The sequence below is a fragment of the Salmo salar genome, chromosome ssa10 (genome assembly GCF_905237065.1).
Source record: "Salmo salar chromosome ssa10, Ssal_v3.1, whole genome shotgun sequence".
NCBI lineage: Eukaryota > Metazoa > Chordata > Actinopteri > Salmoniformes > Salmonidae > Salmo > Salmo salar.
Window position 1 is genome coordinate 9,894,461 of NC_059451.1, and position 18,312 is coordinate 9,912,772.

At 40.3% G+C, this 18,312-nt stretch overlaps 1 protein-coding gene across 6 annotated transcripts in view; it reads left to right on the plus strand.

Annotated features, from left to right (window-relative positions):
- The window catches only part of LOC106613490 (arf-GAP with coiled-coil, ANK repeat and PH domain-containing protein 2), a 121,265-nt gene that overhangs the window by 759 nt on the left and 102,194 nt on the right, over positions 1–18,312 (plus strand). The gene's annotated exons all lie outside the window — the stretch shown is intronic.

Below are 18,312 nucleotides of genomic sequence, written 5' to 3' on the forward strand. Positions count from 1 at the left end.
GCTTGTTAAGGCTTCACAGGCATTTTAGGATGAGCTTTGGACAACCATTTTCAAATGTATGCATTCACCATTTTAAAGCTGCAATAAGTAACTTTTTGAGCAAACCCACCAAATGTAGACACATTTATTCTCATTGAAAGCAAGTCTAAGAGACTTCTGTTCTGTTCTATGTTCTGTTCATTCTGTTCTATGTGCGGTATTTCCCCCAAAAATATGAGGTCCCAAGATCCGTCTGAAACAATCTTGGTGCAAATACAATAAATTACTAGGTTAATTTTCAATTTGACAACACACATCTATTTTGAATCGTGACAGTACCTGCCTGGTTAACTGAATAACAATAAACACTTCAGACTTTGTTAGTGACAATATTTTATTTTTCAATCCCATACCGCATTCAAATTCATGTTAAAACCTCTACAGGATCCGTGGGTCCCCCGGGGGACGGTTGAGCTAAGGTAGGCTAATGGGATTAGCATGATGTTCTAAGTAACAAGAACATTTCCCAGGACGTAGACATATCTGATATTGGCAGAACGCTTAAATTCTTGTTAATCTAACTGCACTGTCCAATTTACAGTACCTGTTACAGTGAAAGAATACCATGCTATTGTTTGAGGAGAGTGCAAAGTTATTAATAAACCAATTAGGCACATTTGGGCAGTCGTGATAGAACATTTTGAACAGAAATGCAATGGTTCATTGGATCAGTCTAAAACTTTGCACATACACTGCTGCCATGTAGTGGCCAAAATCTAAATTGCGCCTGGGCTGGAATAATACATTATGGCCTTTCTCTTGCATTTCGAAGATGGTACAAAAAAAGCATGTTTTTTTCTTTGTATTGTCTTTTACCAGATCTAATGTGCTATATTCTCCTGCATTAATTTCACATTTCCACAAACTTCAAAAGTGTTTCTTTTCAAATGGTATCAAGAATATGCACATCCGTGCTTCAGGTCTTGATCTACCGGCAGTTAGATTTGGGTGTATCATGTTAGGTGAAAATTCGGAAAAAAAAGGGTTCGATCCTTAAGAAGTTTTAATACGTTTATAATTCCAGTATACTTTTGCAGGAGTTTCACGCTAATCGGCCTCACGATTGACCCTTCGCTAAGCCCCGCCCCCCTTGGTTACCATTGCAACCTTGGACAACATTTTCCGGGGAAGCCCAATTCAACCACTAGCGAAATCCCCTCACAATGATCTCAAACGGTGTTTCTAATACACAATGAAATTGAACACAGACTACCCCTTGCTAAAAAGGAAACTCTTTGGTATGTTGTGGTGAACTGTCAATTCCTTTACAGGAACCTGATAAAATTGTTTGTAGTGTATCTTCTGAATGCTGACAGTGAATTCCGAGCCAATCAGCATGCAGTCGAGGCTTTAGCTCTAACCAACTTTGGAACTAACTAGTTCTCTCAATCATATCCTGATGTTAACAGCAGATGGGAGTTGTATTCATAATAATGCTAGCTAACGTACATTTTGGTAAAACTTGTTATATTAAGTGGCTAGTTAGCGTTAGCAACGTTTGGTAGTCAATGAGACTGAGGGCTAGCTAACCACCTGAGCTAGCAAACAATATAACAATATAACAAAAGTATAATTTAGGATTCGTAAAATACTCCCAACAGGCTCTACATTTCAGCAATCACAGAAGCAAGTTAAATTATTTAGCCATTTAAACATTTGTTTTTAGACAAGGAACTCAGTTTTTGTCATAGCCCTCACTGGCTTTCATGTGATTTAAACATGAGCTTATCCGAGATGTCGGACTCGATGACAATTGCTATCCATTGGAGCGCTGCAATTGATTGCCCAAAATTCTGGGGCGGGGCTTAGCGAAGGGTCAATTGGGTTTCCACTAGATGGACAATTTTGCTTTTGTGGCTGTGCTATCGTAAAGATATATGTACAATATTTTAGCTTTTTGAGGAAAGATTTTAGGGTCGGGACATTCTAAGGATTTCGGACAGCATTAACCGAGCGTGTTCACGCAAACATTGAGATCTATTTTTGGTTTTGATTTGGATGGGTGTGGTAACATCAAACAATTGGATTGAATACGTTCTTGGGCATTGCCTTTCCACCAGACCAATCTACCGATTATGGATACCATCCAACGCGGGACACGTGCTGCTATAACCGGTAGAATCATTGGCCGAGTACTAATTTTGCAAGCTTCTATGTAATGCCCTACTGTTAAGATAACTGTACTTAATGTTATTAACATTAAGTGACAGCGAGCTTCGTAGGCTAGCTAAGTAAGTGAAAATGATTGTCCTATTAATTTTCACTGTCAGGGTCAACTCCCAGTTGTACCTGCATTGTCACCTCAGTATCACAAGCCCATATTTTCTTGGACTTGGGTCATGGGATGATATTGCCAACAAGGCATTAAATATCAAGATAAACATTCAGAGAGATGCCTCAACTGGCCACCATAAAGTAGCAAGTTTTAGCTTACATTGCAGCTTGGTTCTAGGTTTTCAACAGTGTTGTCATTGATCTCATTGTCAACTGCCTATATCTTTCAAGAACAATTGATATCTCTCTAATATAGGCTAATTCCCTGTGCTTGCTTCGAAGGAGATGTACAAGTGTGTCTTGCCTGCCATGCAGCCATTAAGGGATTGACACCTGATGTCGTCTCATTTCTAGCCTTTTCCCCAATGCATACTCTCTTGCCCTATTGCCTGAAGTAAACTTTGCTCAAATTAAGTGTTATTTCATCCTATTCAGTCAAGCTTGGGCTTTCCAAGCTTTGAGAAAGGGCCACCCCTCCCCTCTGTCCCCTCCCTCCCTCTGCGCTGAACATTATTCTTACAAAATGAGGAGCAGATGTTAGAAAGTTGTTTGCAGCAAATTTGGAAAGAGGCTTTTTTATTTTTTCCTCAAGGATCAGCTTGTGGGATGAACTAAAGCCTTCCAATCAGCTGAGCGTGAAACGATGACTGGCACAAACTCTGGTTGGCACTTGTCGTGGTGGTGGCACCTGTGCTTTCGTTTGGCTCCTTCACAAGACCTGTGATTTAAAATCCCTGCCCTATCTTTCTCTTAGGCAAACTAGGCTATATAATATGACTGTGAATCAGCTGTGAATGATGCCTACACTCCCTCACCGACCCACAAATAATAATTACCTACAGTGATTCTCTTTCCACCTTCAGCAGCTTGTTTAAGGAAAGATAATAAATATTCTATGCGATGTTGCTGTGATCCCTTGAATCACAAAGCTTCCGTCATACGCCCACTGACAAAGTTCTACCAGGTTTCTGAGGGTTATCGTTTCCATTAGCCCTTAACCTCAGCACCGCTGGGGTTCATTGTGGTTAAGGATTTACCAAAGATCCTTAAACAACATAAATTTTTTCCACTTTGACCACCATTGCATCGCTCTCATTTTTCCATCATGTTTGAATTGGCAGAGGACACAAAGAGAGCTGGAGAGTAATGGATGAAAACGGATGCAGACCAGCGAGGAATAACTCTGTCTCTTGACATCTGTTTCCATTTGTGTGTGTGCTTTCAACTCTGTGCCAGTGAATGTGGAGCCCCCAAATGTGGGGCGATTTTTTTTTCCCAAGTCAGTAGGCTACACCCCACATTCCCTCTCTCTAAGGTCTCTTTTTAGATGTAGCAAAAGTTATCATGTAGCCCTGAAACCAGTTTTCAACGACTGGTCTGGGACTCTGATGCAAATTCTGCTGATTCTGTAGACCTACTGTAATTTGCATTACGCTATGAGATTGCTGAAATATCAACTCTAGCAGCCTATTGCTCACTGAAAGCTTTTCACTACAGTTATACTGGCTCCTCTTCAAATATGCAACCTGAAATTCCCTGAAGAGTAGGCCTATCATAAGTCATCTTTTCTCTGAACTGTGGAATTTGGTTCTTATCTGCTTTACAGATTAGGCTAAACACAACGTAACTTTCTTACAAAGTCATTATTAAAGTTCCACAGTACAGTGGCAATGACAGTTGGGCCTAGACTAGACAATGTGTCAGTTATGAGTGACTTTGAACCACATTTAAGGCTTTAAAGAAATAAAAAGCACAGTAAAAATGGTTGAGAATTTAAATAATTTTTGTGACCGTTTGGTTTTGCACCCATTCATTTCAGCCTATATCAAGCACTTGAGGAGGTTGTCTTTCATTTAGTAATTATGGATTGTCCTTTTATGTTCTCTCTCCTCTTTACCCTGTTAACATGCGGTGTAATTGAAAGTCATTCAAAAACCAAGCTTGGCAGAGTGCCATTTACATGATGTCATAGGCCACTCGATAGTGGTAGCAATTTGTTCTGCCTCATTGATGACCCCACAGCTGGCACCTCATCACTAGCCTTGATAATGCAGAGGACAGCGCCAGATACTTTAACCTTAGTTCAAGAACGTTAATGGTGGGCTAGTCACTGGACTAACTGTAGTTAGCTTTTCAGGTTGTCAACAATAATGTCTTTGGCTCCCTTCAGGTGATCTCATTTGCACACCCAATATAGCCTCAGCCTAATCTATGATTCCCTCGTGACTTTACAGGATACCATTAGCTATGAACATACACAACACATTTTCTAATGAGCAGCTGGGACACTACTGAGTACAGTAGCTTATTCATCTTTCACTAACCTTTTAAAAAAGGTGTCATCAAGGTGGTTTATGTGGATATGACTGACTTTTGGGTGCGCCTCTGGATATAGCCTACAGTTGAGCAGATCTCTTGAGACATTGTTGTCTGTCAGCCTATTACACTATTGCAAGAGGTGGAATCATGGGAATCCTCATCGTTGAGAGTTTTGGGTGGGGTCAGAGGACATGGTAGTCTATTCAAGCTATCTTTGGATGTTTGATCTGCTTAAACTGTTTTTGTATTGGTTTGAAGTATTGTGATTCATTTTTTGTTGCAGAATTTTGTTTTGTTTTCTACCTTCTGTGCATTGAGCGTCTATTATGGTCCATTGTGAAGCAGTAACCTACACATTTTTTTCACTCTTGAACTGGCTCCCTAGTTACTGTAACTGAATCACGCTTGTGGTGTTCCCGTTTAGTCGACTGGTCGATTGTTTGGTCGATCGAGATTTCTTTTGTCGCGCAGTAGCAAAACAATATCATGGTAAACAAGACACTTGTCTGATTTGCGCTGAGTGGACTGATCCATTGTGGAGGCCGTGGGGATGGCACAGTCCATCAGTCTAAGATGTGCTACTGAAATTGTATATGGTTATATTACATAACAAAAATTATATTATTTTGTAACAAATGCGCTTTCTCCATTGTTGGATAGCGGTTGCTGTCCACAGTTCTGAAACGGATCAGTGCGCTGTTGAATTGGCGCCTTTTCCTACACCATGTTGCTATGTCCATAATAGCAACGTTAAGCAGCATATTGGGGTTGAGAACCAATAGGCAGCAGCAGAATGAGATGAGAACTAAATTGTCTAAGAAAAGTGATGAAAGAGGAAACCTGAACTTAATTAGGCCTATAATCAATTAAATGTGCCTGGCTTTATAAATCATCAATATATCTACAGAAATAAGACAGATCCTTCTTCTGTTGCCTGTTTGAGTGTTTGTTTAATAGCCTACTGATTCCGTTAACACCAATCCTCACACAACAACATGTTAAGTAAATAATTTCACCAATTCGGCTGTTTTTAATCTTTTGCTTTGCTGTAATAAAGGCTTTACGCTTTTATTTTCATTAGAACAGCCTCTAGTATTATTGATCATTTATTTAGTGTTTACACTATTCCAAATGGTCTGAAATTATTTATTATAATAACCTATAATTCAATACTTCTATAGTGTATCAATCAATTATTAATTCATTCATGTCATCACACAGCATACGAGTCATTCATGATTTGAAATGCAATCAAATATTTTAGTTTTAAAATGAAATAAAGCGAGCCTTGAATAATTTGCTGAAACAATATATAAACGGTTTCATTTCGGGAATTGCATTCACAAATGAGTGACACTGTTTTTAGTCTTTGTTATTAAAAACATTTTTTAAGCCTTTATTACAAGACTTTCTGGTACACTTATACTTCATTTAAGGTTTACATTGTTCCAAACGGTCAGAAAAATTATATAGTAATCTATACAGCACTTGTTTGCCACTCATAGTATGCACTCAGCTCTTGCTCCTTACCTTTTTCTTAATCTCCAGTATTTTCCACAACTAGTCACATTTATTCCACACATCTGACTTTTCCATTACCTCCTGAGCGACCTATAAATATTCCTCTGTTTCGAGTTTATTTGTCACGTTCTCTGCATCCATTTTGCTGTCACGTGTTTGTGTTTAGAGTTTGTTATAACCAATTTATTGATGTGAATATGATATGCTATAAGCACGGCCTGCCCGCTTATTAGGCAAGATTAGGCGATTGACAAGGGCGGCATTTTCTGAGCTAAATTGACCAAGACGCACCTCCAACACACAAAACCTCACGCAATTCTGCCCCAAAACAATGCCAGTTTCTCTCAACCAGTGGCATATGGGTTTTTTAGGTGAGTACTGATGCCACCCTTTGATAGCAGTACCCACTGTCAAAGGCAGGGATTGCAAAATATTTTGCTTGTCCGTTCCCAGCATGCCTCTCCAGGGTGATGTTGGAGAGACGCATCTCTGCAGCACTCCACCAACATTCGTTCAGTCCAAAAATGATCTAACATAAATCATGTAGCAGATATAAGAGATGGTAGAAAGAGTATGTGCCCTTTTCTGTAGAATACGCCTGGAGATAAAATGAATGACAATGTAATGACACGGACACTTTTTACATTTTTCTTGGCCTATGCAGGTTTCTCAGATCAAATAGCCTAACCGAAATGGCGCTCAACAACCCCCCCCCAAAAAAAATGAGCTGTCATGTTAACAAAGCAACATATCCTAAAAACAGGACAGGTCAAAGTAAAATGGACAATCACAACTGTTGTCCAAGAGTTTCACGCCATTGTCAAGATTAGTGGGTTCAAGTTTATCCCTAAAGTTTTTGACAAGCTGTTCATATTGAAAAGAAAATACTTCTGCATTTCCCACTGTGTAAACGCATTGCAAATAGACTTGCGATAACTCCGTCACCCGCAAAGCACCATCACACCACCTCCTCCATGCTTCACGGTGGGAGCCACACATGCGGAGATCATCCGTTCACCTACTCTGCATCTCACAAAGACACCGGTTGGAACCAAAAATCTCACATTTTGACTCATCAGACCGAAGGACCAAAAGTCCATTGCTCGTGTTTCTTGGCCTAAGCAAGACTCTTCTTCTTATTGGTGTCCTTTAGTAGTGGTTTCTTTGCAGCAATTCGACCATGAAGGCCTGATTTCACGCAGTCTCCTCTGAACAGTTGATGTTGAGATGAGTCTGTTACTTGAAGTCCGTGAAGTATTTATTTGGGCAGAAATTTCTGAGGCTGGTAACTCTAATGAACTCATCCTCTGCAGCAGAGGTAACTCTGGGTATTCCGTTCCTGTGGCGGTTTTCCTGAAAGCCAGTTTCATCATAGCGCTTGATGGTTTTTACGACTGCACTTGAAGAAACTTTCAAAGTTCTTGACATTTTCCTGATTGACTGACCTTCATGTTTTAAAGTAATGATGGACTGTCGTTTCTCTTTGCTTATTTGAGCTGTTCTTGCCATAATATGGACTTGGTCTTTTAACAAATAGGGCGATATTCTGTATACCACCCCTACCTTGTCACAACTTATTGGCTCAAACGCATTAAGGAAAGAAATTCCACAAATGTACTTTTAACAAGGCAGACCTGTTAATTGAAATGCTTTCCAGGTGACTACCTCATGAAGCTGGTTGAGAGAATTCCAAGAGTGTGCAAAGCTGTCATCAAGACAAAGGGTGGCTACTTTGAAGAATCTCAAATATATTTTGATTTGTTTAACACTTTTTGCGTCACTACATGATTCCGTATGTGTCATTTCATATTTTTGATATCTTCACTATTATTCTACAATGTAGAAAATAGTAAAAATAAAGAAAAACCCTTGATTGAGTAGGTGTGTCCAAACTTTTGACTGGCTCTGTTATGGTTGTTTTTTTACCCTTGCGGGACCCCCCCCCATCAGCGCATCCCCACTCTAACAATGACAGGATATACGCCACAGCACATGGGCTCGGCCTAGTTCTGCATTTTTCAATTGAGCGTCATGAAGAAGTTTGAATGTCATCATTTGTCCCTTAAACCCCACTCTCGGCTCATAAGATCCTACAGGATATTGATGTACTTACAAGTTGGCAGGAAGAGCCTGTGCAACACAGCATTTGATTTGGGAGATGTTTTGATGTACTACTCAGATTGGTGCCTCAGATTCACTGTGCTGGGGATTCACTGTGCTGGGCCCCACATAGGAGTCCATTTTGTGTGTGTGTGTGTGTGAGTGACTAGGCCTAAACTTTTGAACTACCTCACTCCCACTCTAAGGCTAACACACAACTCCCTCTTGGCAAACAGCCAACAAAACTCAACTTAGGCTCTGGCTACTTTTCTCTGGAAACCCTCAATGAGTCAGTGTTCCTAATGGTTTGTGCACTCGTTGTAGGTCTACCTTCATTGTGGCCATTTGATTCAGTCCGAGCCTTTGTGGTGTGGGCATAGGAAAGTAGGATGGCCGAATGTAAACAGTCTATCCAGTAGGCTATTCATCATGACTATCAAACCGATGTTTATTGGATGCGTACACAGTTTAGCAGATGTTATAGCGGGCGCAGTGAAATGTTACTGGCTCCTAACAATGCAGTAAAATGTCAAACAAGTACACAAATAATCAATACATAAAAAATAAAAAAAATGCCAGAACCAATCCAATTAGCCCAAATAGCACTGTAACAGGTGTCCAATTTCAAGCTATACGTATGTACAGTGCGTTCGGAGTATTCCGACCTCTTGATTTTTTTCCACATTTTGTTGCGTTAGAGCCTTACTCTGAGAATAATTTTTATTTAATCAATTTTAATCTGCACACTACCCCATAATGACAAATCAAAAATAGGTTTTTAGAAATGTAAGCAAATTCATAAACTGATACCTTATTTACATGTATTCAGACCCTTTGCTATGAGACTCGAAATTGAGCTCAGGTGCGTCGTGTTTCCATTGATCATCCTTGAGATGTTTCTACAACTTGATTGGAGTCCACATGTGGTAAATTCAATTGATTGGACATGACTTGGAAAGACACACACCTGTCTATATAAGGTCTCACAGTTGACAGTGCATGTCAGAACAAAAACCAAGCTATGAGGTCGAAGGAATTGTCCGTAGAGCTCCGAGACAGGATTGTGTCGAGGCACAGATCTGGGGAAGTGTACAAAAACATTTCTGCAGCATTGAAGGTTTCCAAGAACACAGTGGACTCCATCATTCTTAAATGGAAGAAGTTTGGAACCACCAAGACTCTTTGTAGAGTTGGCCGCTCGGCCAAACAGCAATTGGGGGAGAAGGGCCTTGGTCAGGGAGGTGACCAAGAAACCGATGGGCACTCTAACAGAGCTCCAGAGTTCCCCTGTGGAGATGGGAGAACCTTCCAGAAGGACAACCATTTCTGTAGCACTCAACCGATCAGGCCTTTATGGTAGAGGGGCCAGATGGAAGCCACTCCTCAGTAAAAGGCACATGACAGCCCACTTGGAGTTTTGCCAAAAGGCACCTGAAGGCCTCTTTAACCATGAGAAACAAGATTTTCTCGTCTGATGAAACCAAGATTGAACTCTTTGGCCTGAATGCCAAGCGTCAGGTCTGGAAAATCAGGCACCGCTCATCACCTGGCCAATACCATCCCTTCAGTGAAGCATGGTGGTGGCAGCATCATGCTGTGGGGATGTTTTTCAGCGGCAGGGACCGAGAGACTAGTCAGGATCAAGGGAAAGGTGAACAGATCAAAGTACAGAGAGATCCTTGATGAAAACCTGCTCCAGAGCGCTCAGGACCTCAGACTGGGGGGAAGGTTCACCTTCCAACAAGACAACAACCCTAAGCACACAGCCAAGGCAACAAAGCAGTGGCTTCGGGACAAGTCTCTGAATGTCCTTGAGTGGCCCAGCCAGAGCCCGCACTTGAACCCGATCGAACATCTCTGGAGAGATCTGCAAAAAGATGTGCAGCAACTTGACAGAGCATGGACAGCTTGCGGAGAAGGATGGGAGAAACTCTCCAAATACAAGTGTGCCAAGCTTGTAGCGTCACACCCGAGAATACTCGAGGCTTTAATTGCTGCCAAAGGTGCTCAGTAAACGGTCTGAATACTTATTTAAATGTGATATTTCTGTTTTTTATCAATTGCAATCATTTCTAAACCTGTTTTTCCTTTGTCATTATGGGGTATTGTCTGTAGATGAGAAAAAAAAATACATTCTAATCCATTTTAGAATAAGCCTGTAACGTAACAAAATGTTGAAAAAGTGAAGGGGTCTGAATACTTTCAGAACGCACCAGTGGAGGCTGGTGGGAGGATCTATTGAAGGACGGGCTCATTGTAATTGCTGGAATGGAATCAATGGATTGGAGTCAAATGTGGTTTCTATATGTTTGATAATGTTCCATTTATTCCATTCCAGCCCTGTCCTCCTATAGCTCATCCCACCAGCCTCCTATGGAATGCACTGTAAGGCTGATTATGTGCCAGCCAGGGTGACTCCACAGTAGTTTTGTATGAACATGGTGGGAAATGGGAGTTGGTGGTACAGAGTATAATAATGGACTCCCCAACAGATGGGCCCTGTTGATGTCCAGGATCAGTATTTCACACCTAGTCAACTGAATCTAAACTAGAGGAGCCTTACCCAAACATTGCCTTTGACCAGCGCCTTGAGGCTGCTTCGACCTCTAGGCCTACTTCCCTTCTGTAATGCTGAGTTGGCCTTTGTTATTGATGTAGTTTTCCCAGGCCTGCCTGAAATGTGTATTCATGGGCCTGTTTCAGTCTCCCTCATACCACACAAAAGTCTGAATATAGCTTCTCACTCACACCCAAACTGCACTAAACACAGAGAAAGTTTCTCAATTCTTGCCTGTATTCTTGCTTTTTCATTCTGCAATAAAGAGCTATTAGGTTAAACATGTGCTGTTGCTTCTTTTCCAGAATTGTTCTGTCTGGCCTCTTCTGAGAGGGAAATCTTAGAATTCAAATGAAACAACCCTTTATCTATCACTTGCTGACCGCAGCCCCTTTTGACTTGATCGAAACCTTCCATACATGTTTTCCCATGCTAGAAGTGGTGAGAAAGTTACTTTTTGGAACTGAATGACAAAACATTCAGGAGATGGAGGTGCTCGAAGTTGACCCATTTTGCATAACCCACTATACCATTAGACAACCGTTTATCAACAGTTTATCATTTTGAAAACGTACAAGTAGGGTTGTCAAACTTTTATTAAAAGTTGTCCAATTTAAATGTCCAGTGTACTCAACGTGATTTTCCTGTGTTTTATATTCTCAGTGGCCAGTTTATTACACCACCCCGTTCATGAATATGGTTCACCCCTACAGACAGTGAGTGCCTTGTTATTTAAAGCAGTCAGACGAGCATTGAGGCATTCTGTTACTGTTTGATTGAACGTTAGAATGGGCAAAACGAGTGACCTAAGCGACTTTGAGTGTGGTATGATCGTTGGTGCCAGGCGTACCGGTTCCAGTATCTCAAACAGTCTGCCTCCTGGGCTTTACACGCACAACAGTGTCTCGGGTTTACCCAGAATGGTGCGTCAATCAAAAAACATCCAGTCAGCGGCAGTCCTCATACATTACCAGTCAAAAGTTTGGACACACCTATTTTATATTTGAGATTCTTCAAAGTAGCCACCCTTTGCCTTTGACAGCTTTGCACACTCTTGGCATTTCTCTCAACCAGCTTCACCTGGAAAGCTTTTCAGGTGTTTCTGATTTATTTAACAATGGCATGCTGGTGGGTGGTAACATTCAAATAAAACCCAGTCCGGAAAATAAGCATAGACTGAAAAGTATTAGCACGTCATATCATAAGGGAAACGCACAGCATTGGCACAGAAACTATCAGAAGTTACAAATTCGGCTTTCCCATTTCAACCCCAAATATATCATACTTTGACTAAAACAATGACTAATTGACTTAAACCGTTGTGCAACATCATGGGTGAACTATGGGCATCATCTTTCAGCTGAAAATAAATTAATTTCTGCTCTTGTGGGTGTTTTTAAAGGTAAAATATATGTATTTGTTTTTCAATAAATTATGGAATAGATTAAAAACCCTCTTTGTAAACTTTCAAATGGCATAACTCAACTGTTGTTTTTCAGTGACGAAGACATGTATGTCTCGTGGTGTGGTGGGGTACACAAAATGGGTTACATTTTAGCACTATCTCCTGAATGTTTTTGCATTCAGTTTCAGTTTCTGTCCACTTCTAACATGGGCAAACAAGTATGGAAGGTTTTGGTCAAAAAGTTATTGAATTCATGTGGAACGACCCAGAAGAGTCTAAGCTCTTACAAAGAAAAGGTCAGCGAGTGTGCTGGTTTTGCCTGTCAGTCCCTTTCCTGTAGGGCTGATCCCAATTAGTGGACTGGTTGATTATTTGGTCGATAGACTGTTGGTCGACCAAGGTTTTTGTTAGTCAAGCAGTAGCAAATATCAATTTTTGTTATGGCACACAAGGCACCTGTCTGATTTGTGCCCATCTCAGAGAACTAATCCATTGCGGAGGCCGCGGGGAAGAATGGGATTGTGGCTAAAATGCACTTCTCTCTCCAGAATGCGCACTCTCCCGCTAATGTGTGAATATTCATTGTTTTATAACTTCATTTTGTGTATCGTTTGCATTTGATTGTTCGTGTCTATCAATTCCCCATTACATTTATCGTTCTTCCTATAATTTCTAATTTACAATGTTTGATTGGTTATGTTAATTTCTGTTAAATCATTCAATATATTATTATTTCACTCTCTTACCGTTGTCATTGTCGAAGTGGACACGTTGTTTGCAGAGCGCACAACATGTGCTACACTTGTGAAAAACAAGTTTTAGTTTATTTCATTCCATTTACGAGTTTTGTCAATTTAGTCATTGTCTTTCGTTTGGAGCGCTCCTGTCAATGTTGAGTATGGACGTGCACCTAATTACGCGAAGTAGGCCTATAGGCCACCTGTCCTGCGGGCCAATTTAGGCATAGGAATGTGCTCATTTGAGGATCTGATCGTATTTCTGATTGGCTTAACGCACCAGCACTAATGAGCTGTGGAGCTTCTCAAAGTAATGTTTTCTTCATCTCAGCAAGCAAATTAAGTATTTTTTTTCTTTTCTTACGGATCTGGCTGTTTAAAAATTTTCGCCTAAAATGACATACCCAAATCTAACTGTCTGTAACTAAGGCCCTGAAGCAAGGATATGCATATTCTTGGTACCGTTTGAAAGTAAACACTTTGAAGTTTGCGGAAATGTGAAAGGAATGTAGGAGAATATAACACAATAGATCTGGTAAAAGATAATACAAAGAAAAAACCAACCGTTCTTTATTTATTTATTTTTTTTCATCTTTGAAATGCATCAAAAAGGCCATAATGTATTATTCCAGCCCAGGTGCAATTTATATTTTGGCCACAAGATGGCAGCAGTGTATGTGCAAAATTTGACTGTTCCCTTGAACCATTATATTTCTTTTCAAAATGTTGTATCAAGACTGCCCAAATGTGCCTAATTTGTTTATGAATAACTTTTCATGTTCAAAATTGTGCCCTCTCCTCTAACAATGGCATGGTATTCTTCCACTGTAATAGCTACTGTAAATTGGACAGTGCAGTTAGATTAACAAGAATTTAAGCTTTCTGCCAATATCCGATATTTTTGTTGTTCATTTTCTTGTTACTTAGAACCTCATGCTAATCGCATTAGCCTACGTTAGCTCAACCGTCCCATGGAAGGGACACCAATCCCGAAAAAGTTGTTTAATGTATTTAAAACATCTTTCCAGCTCTCTCCTGTCATAAAATAGGCCTACCTGATGAACTCTTATCCCTTGCGCAAATAGCCTACAGCTGTGTCTGTCCCGAGCTCACTGGCGCAGGAAACTTTTGAGGGCCCAGCATATTTTATACAATGTTACACGTTTGCTAGGGTTTGTCAGACCCAAGTTGATAGTTGATGCAATGTTTCAAGTTCATTGCAGACAGGCCATTCTTAGCCAATGTGTTTTATAGGATATTTAGATTTTTATCAGCATATTTTCGACCTGCAGGCTGCAATGTTTTATTTGTTGGCTTTATGTAGGCTATTTTTATATAGCCAATTAGGCAATTTAAGTTACTTTTTAGTTATGTATAATTTTCATTTAGATAGTCATTGTCATGCGGTTAATCAGAATTCTGAGATACGAAGATGTCATTATAAGTGAAATGAAACTGTTCCACAAAAAATTTGCATATGAAAACCATAACTAGCATGCAGATTGGTAGACATGGTAAGATAAATTGGCATTTCACATGTGAAAGGTTGCCTATTACCGGCAACTTCAGGAGAGTAATGTCAGAATCTGCAAAAGCCAGCAGGACGAGGATGGTCAGGTTGTTTTTTTTCTTCTGGTTATCTTGATCTCTGGCTCCCTCTTGAGTCATTTGTGTCTTATTTCATCAACCGGTGCACTTAAAGCATCATACATGCCCAATGCATATAGCTGATTTTATTAAAACACATAGGGTCTGTCTATATATGGAAAAATACATAACATTTCGACCAACTGATTGGTCAAAAGAGCAGCTGACTTTCGTTAAGCCAAGATTTGTTTTAGTCAGGGACAACCCTACTTTCCTGTCTCCCTGGCGTGGATTGCGAAATCTTAGTAGATTTGGACCCTTTTACCTCTTCAGATGACTCCCTGTGTGCCTTTTTGTTAGCTAGACGTCTTTATTTTTAGATTGCGAGAGACCGATACCTGTATTTTGTCCAAGATCCCTTTGAGAGGAAGACAGGACACCTCTATCTCCCTAGTATTGCTTTCATCACCCATCAGCGTGAGTTCTCGTGTTGCTGGGATGGAAGCTGGACATTTTGAAGCCATTATGAAATGCAGTACAACAATTAAGACCAGCTTGTGCAAGTTAAAACCACAGTAATCAGTCTGTTGCAAGGATCCTTACTAATCAACAATATTCTTCAAGTGAGCTTCCAATTTCATTATTCAGCACCAATCTTGTTGCATAGTTTCCTTTCATGTGCCTCCTATTTAAAGGATGTCTAGCTCTACAGACCTGTATCTGTAACTTTATCAATGCATTGTTATGATTGGATATCCTTTTGTCTAGGCTATATTTCACATGGTTTCTTTGTGCTCTTCTCAGTTTTTGTTGATATGATTAACAAGCCAGGATCACCAATGGGGTCTTGCTCAGAGTGAAATATCATTTCATGCCTGTAAATGTTCTTCAGTTTGTTTTTGGTCTTTCAGTGTTGTTTGGAAGTATTCAGGAAATGTCGCTGGGAAGATCCTGATTGGCAAGGAGCATGAACATGATTTGCATGATCAATGGGTAGCCTAGACGTTTCCTTCACCCTCTTCTGTAAATCCTAAAGTCTCCCTCCGGTGTCATGGCGTCTGCTGCAGTCTAGAGATACTGTAGCCTATAGATTTTGGTCAGCAAAAACGTCATTGCGTTACTATTATTGCTATTGTTCCATTTTGCCCTCTCACGGTTAATTTTTGACAAAGAAGCGAATCAAATGTTCTTGTTCGTTTTGTTGCTCTAATGCTACTATCAGTACTGCAGGAACTTGAGAGAACACTTGGAAGTTGTTTATCTCAAGGCTCAGTAAAATCCTGCTCTTTTCTTTCATTCTAATCAGTCTGCTTTGTTTTAGAGTGGTTCAAGGACATGGTACTGTAAACATTGCATTTGGAGTGTCCTTGCTGAAAGGAGAAGTTCACTTTATTTTAACCAAATCAGTATTTTGGATGTATATTGAACAGAAATATGAACCCAACATGTAAAGTGTTTGTCCCATGTTTCATAAGCTGAATTAAAATATACCAGAAATGTTCATTCTCTCAACTTTTGTGCACAAATTTGCCTTGATGACAGCTTTGCACACTCTTGGCATTCTCTCAACCAGCTTCACCTGGAATGCTTTCCAACAGTCTTGAAGTAGTTCCCACATATGCTGAGCACTTGTTGGCTGCTTTTCCTCACTCTGAGGTCCAACTCATCCCAAACCATCTCAATTGGGTTGAGGTCAGGTGATTGTGGAGGCCAGGTCATCTGATGCAGCACTCCATCACTCTCTTTCTTGGTCAAATAGCCCTTATACAGCCTGGAGGTGTTTTTGTGTCATTTTCCTGTTGAAAAACCAATGATAGTCCCATTAACCGCAAACCAGATGGGATGGCGTATCACTGCAGAATGCTGTGGTATCCATGCTGGTTAAGTGTCAATAAATCACAGTCAGTGTCACCAGCAAAGCACCCCCACACCACCACACCTCCACCTCCATGCTTCACGGTGGGAACCACACATGCGGAGAATATCCGTTCATCTACTCTGCGTCTCACAAAGGACACAGCAGTTGTAACCAAAAATTTCAAATCTGGACAGATTTCCACCGGTCTAATGTCCATTGCTTGTGTTTCTTGGTCCAAGCAAGTCTCTTCTTATTATTGGTGTCCTTTAGTAGTGGTTTCTTTGCAGCAATTGACCATGAAGGCCTGATTCACGCAGTCTCCTCTGAACAGTTGATGTTGAGGTGTGTCTGTTACTTGAACTCTGTGAAGCATTTATTTGGGCTCCAATTTCTGAGGCTGGTAACTCTAATTAACTTATCCTCTGCAGCAGAGGCAACTCTGGGTCTTCCATTCCTGTGGTGGTCCTCATGAGAGCCAGTTTCATCATAGCGCTTGATGGTTTTTGCGACTGCACTTGTAGAAACTTTCAGTTCTTGAAATTTTCGTGATTGACTGACCTTTATGTCTTAAAGTAATGATGGACAGTTGTTTCTCTTTGCTTGTTTGAGCTGTTCTTGCCATAATATGAACTTGGTCTTTTACCAAATAGGGCTATCTTCTGTATGCCACCCCTACCATGTCACAACACAACTGATTGACTCAAATGCATTAAGAAGGAAAGAAATTCCACAAATTTACTTTTAACAAGGCAGACCTGTTAATTGAAATGCATTCCAGGTTTACACCTCATGAAGTTGGTTGAGAGAATGCCAAGAGTTTGTAAAGCTGTCATCAAGTTAAAGGGTGGCTACTTTGAAGAATCTCAAATATAAAATATATTTGGAGTCAACACTGTTTTGGTTACTACATGATTCCATATGTGTTATTTCATATGTTTGATGTCTTCACTATTATTCTACAATGTAGAAAATAGTAAAAATAAAGAAAAACACTTGAATGAGAAGGTGTGTCCAAACTTTTGATTGGTACTGTGTATGTCTCTAAGAGCTTAGCAGACCAAAATTTTGCAATATTTGCTCATTTTATTATTTTTCATGCTCTGTAAAGTTGGTTGTTGATCATTGCTAGACAGTCATTTTCAAGTCTTGACATAGATGTTCAAGCATATTTAAGTCAAAACTGTTACTAGGCCACTCAGGAACATTCAATGCAGTCTTGGTAAGCAGCTCCAGTGTAGATTTTGCCTTGTGTTTTAGGCTATTGTCCTGCTGAAATGTGAATTTATCTCTGTCTGTTTCAAAGCAGACTGAACCAGGTTTTCCTATAGGATTTTACCTGAGCTTAGCTCCATTCCATTTCTTTGTATCCAGTAAAACTCCCCAGTCCTTGCCGATGACAAGCATACCCATAACACTATGCAGCCACCACCATGCTTGAAAAGATGAAGTGGTACCGTAATTTCCGGACTATTAAGCGAACCTGAATATAAGCCGCACCCACTGAATTTATTATTATTATTATTTTTTAACATAAATAAGCCGCACATGTCTATAAGCCACAGGTGCCTACCGGTACATTGAAACAAATGAACTTTACACAGGCTTTAACGAAACCCGGCTTGTAACAAAAATAAATAGGCTTTAACGAAACACGGCTTGTAACAACAACAACAAAAAATTAGCAGTAAGCTTTAGTTGTCTTTTTGCACTGAGTCAATTCCTCACGCTGCTGTTTCCAACGTCTTATCATCGACTCATTAAGACTAATGCAGCAGCTCTATTTCCTTTTCCAACAGCCAGATCAATCGCCTTCAACTTGAAAGCTGCATCATATGCATTTCTCTGTGTCTTTGCCATGATGAGGGTGACAAAATGACTACCGTAATCAGAATGATGGGAAGTTTGAGAGCGCTCG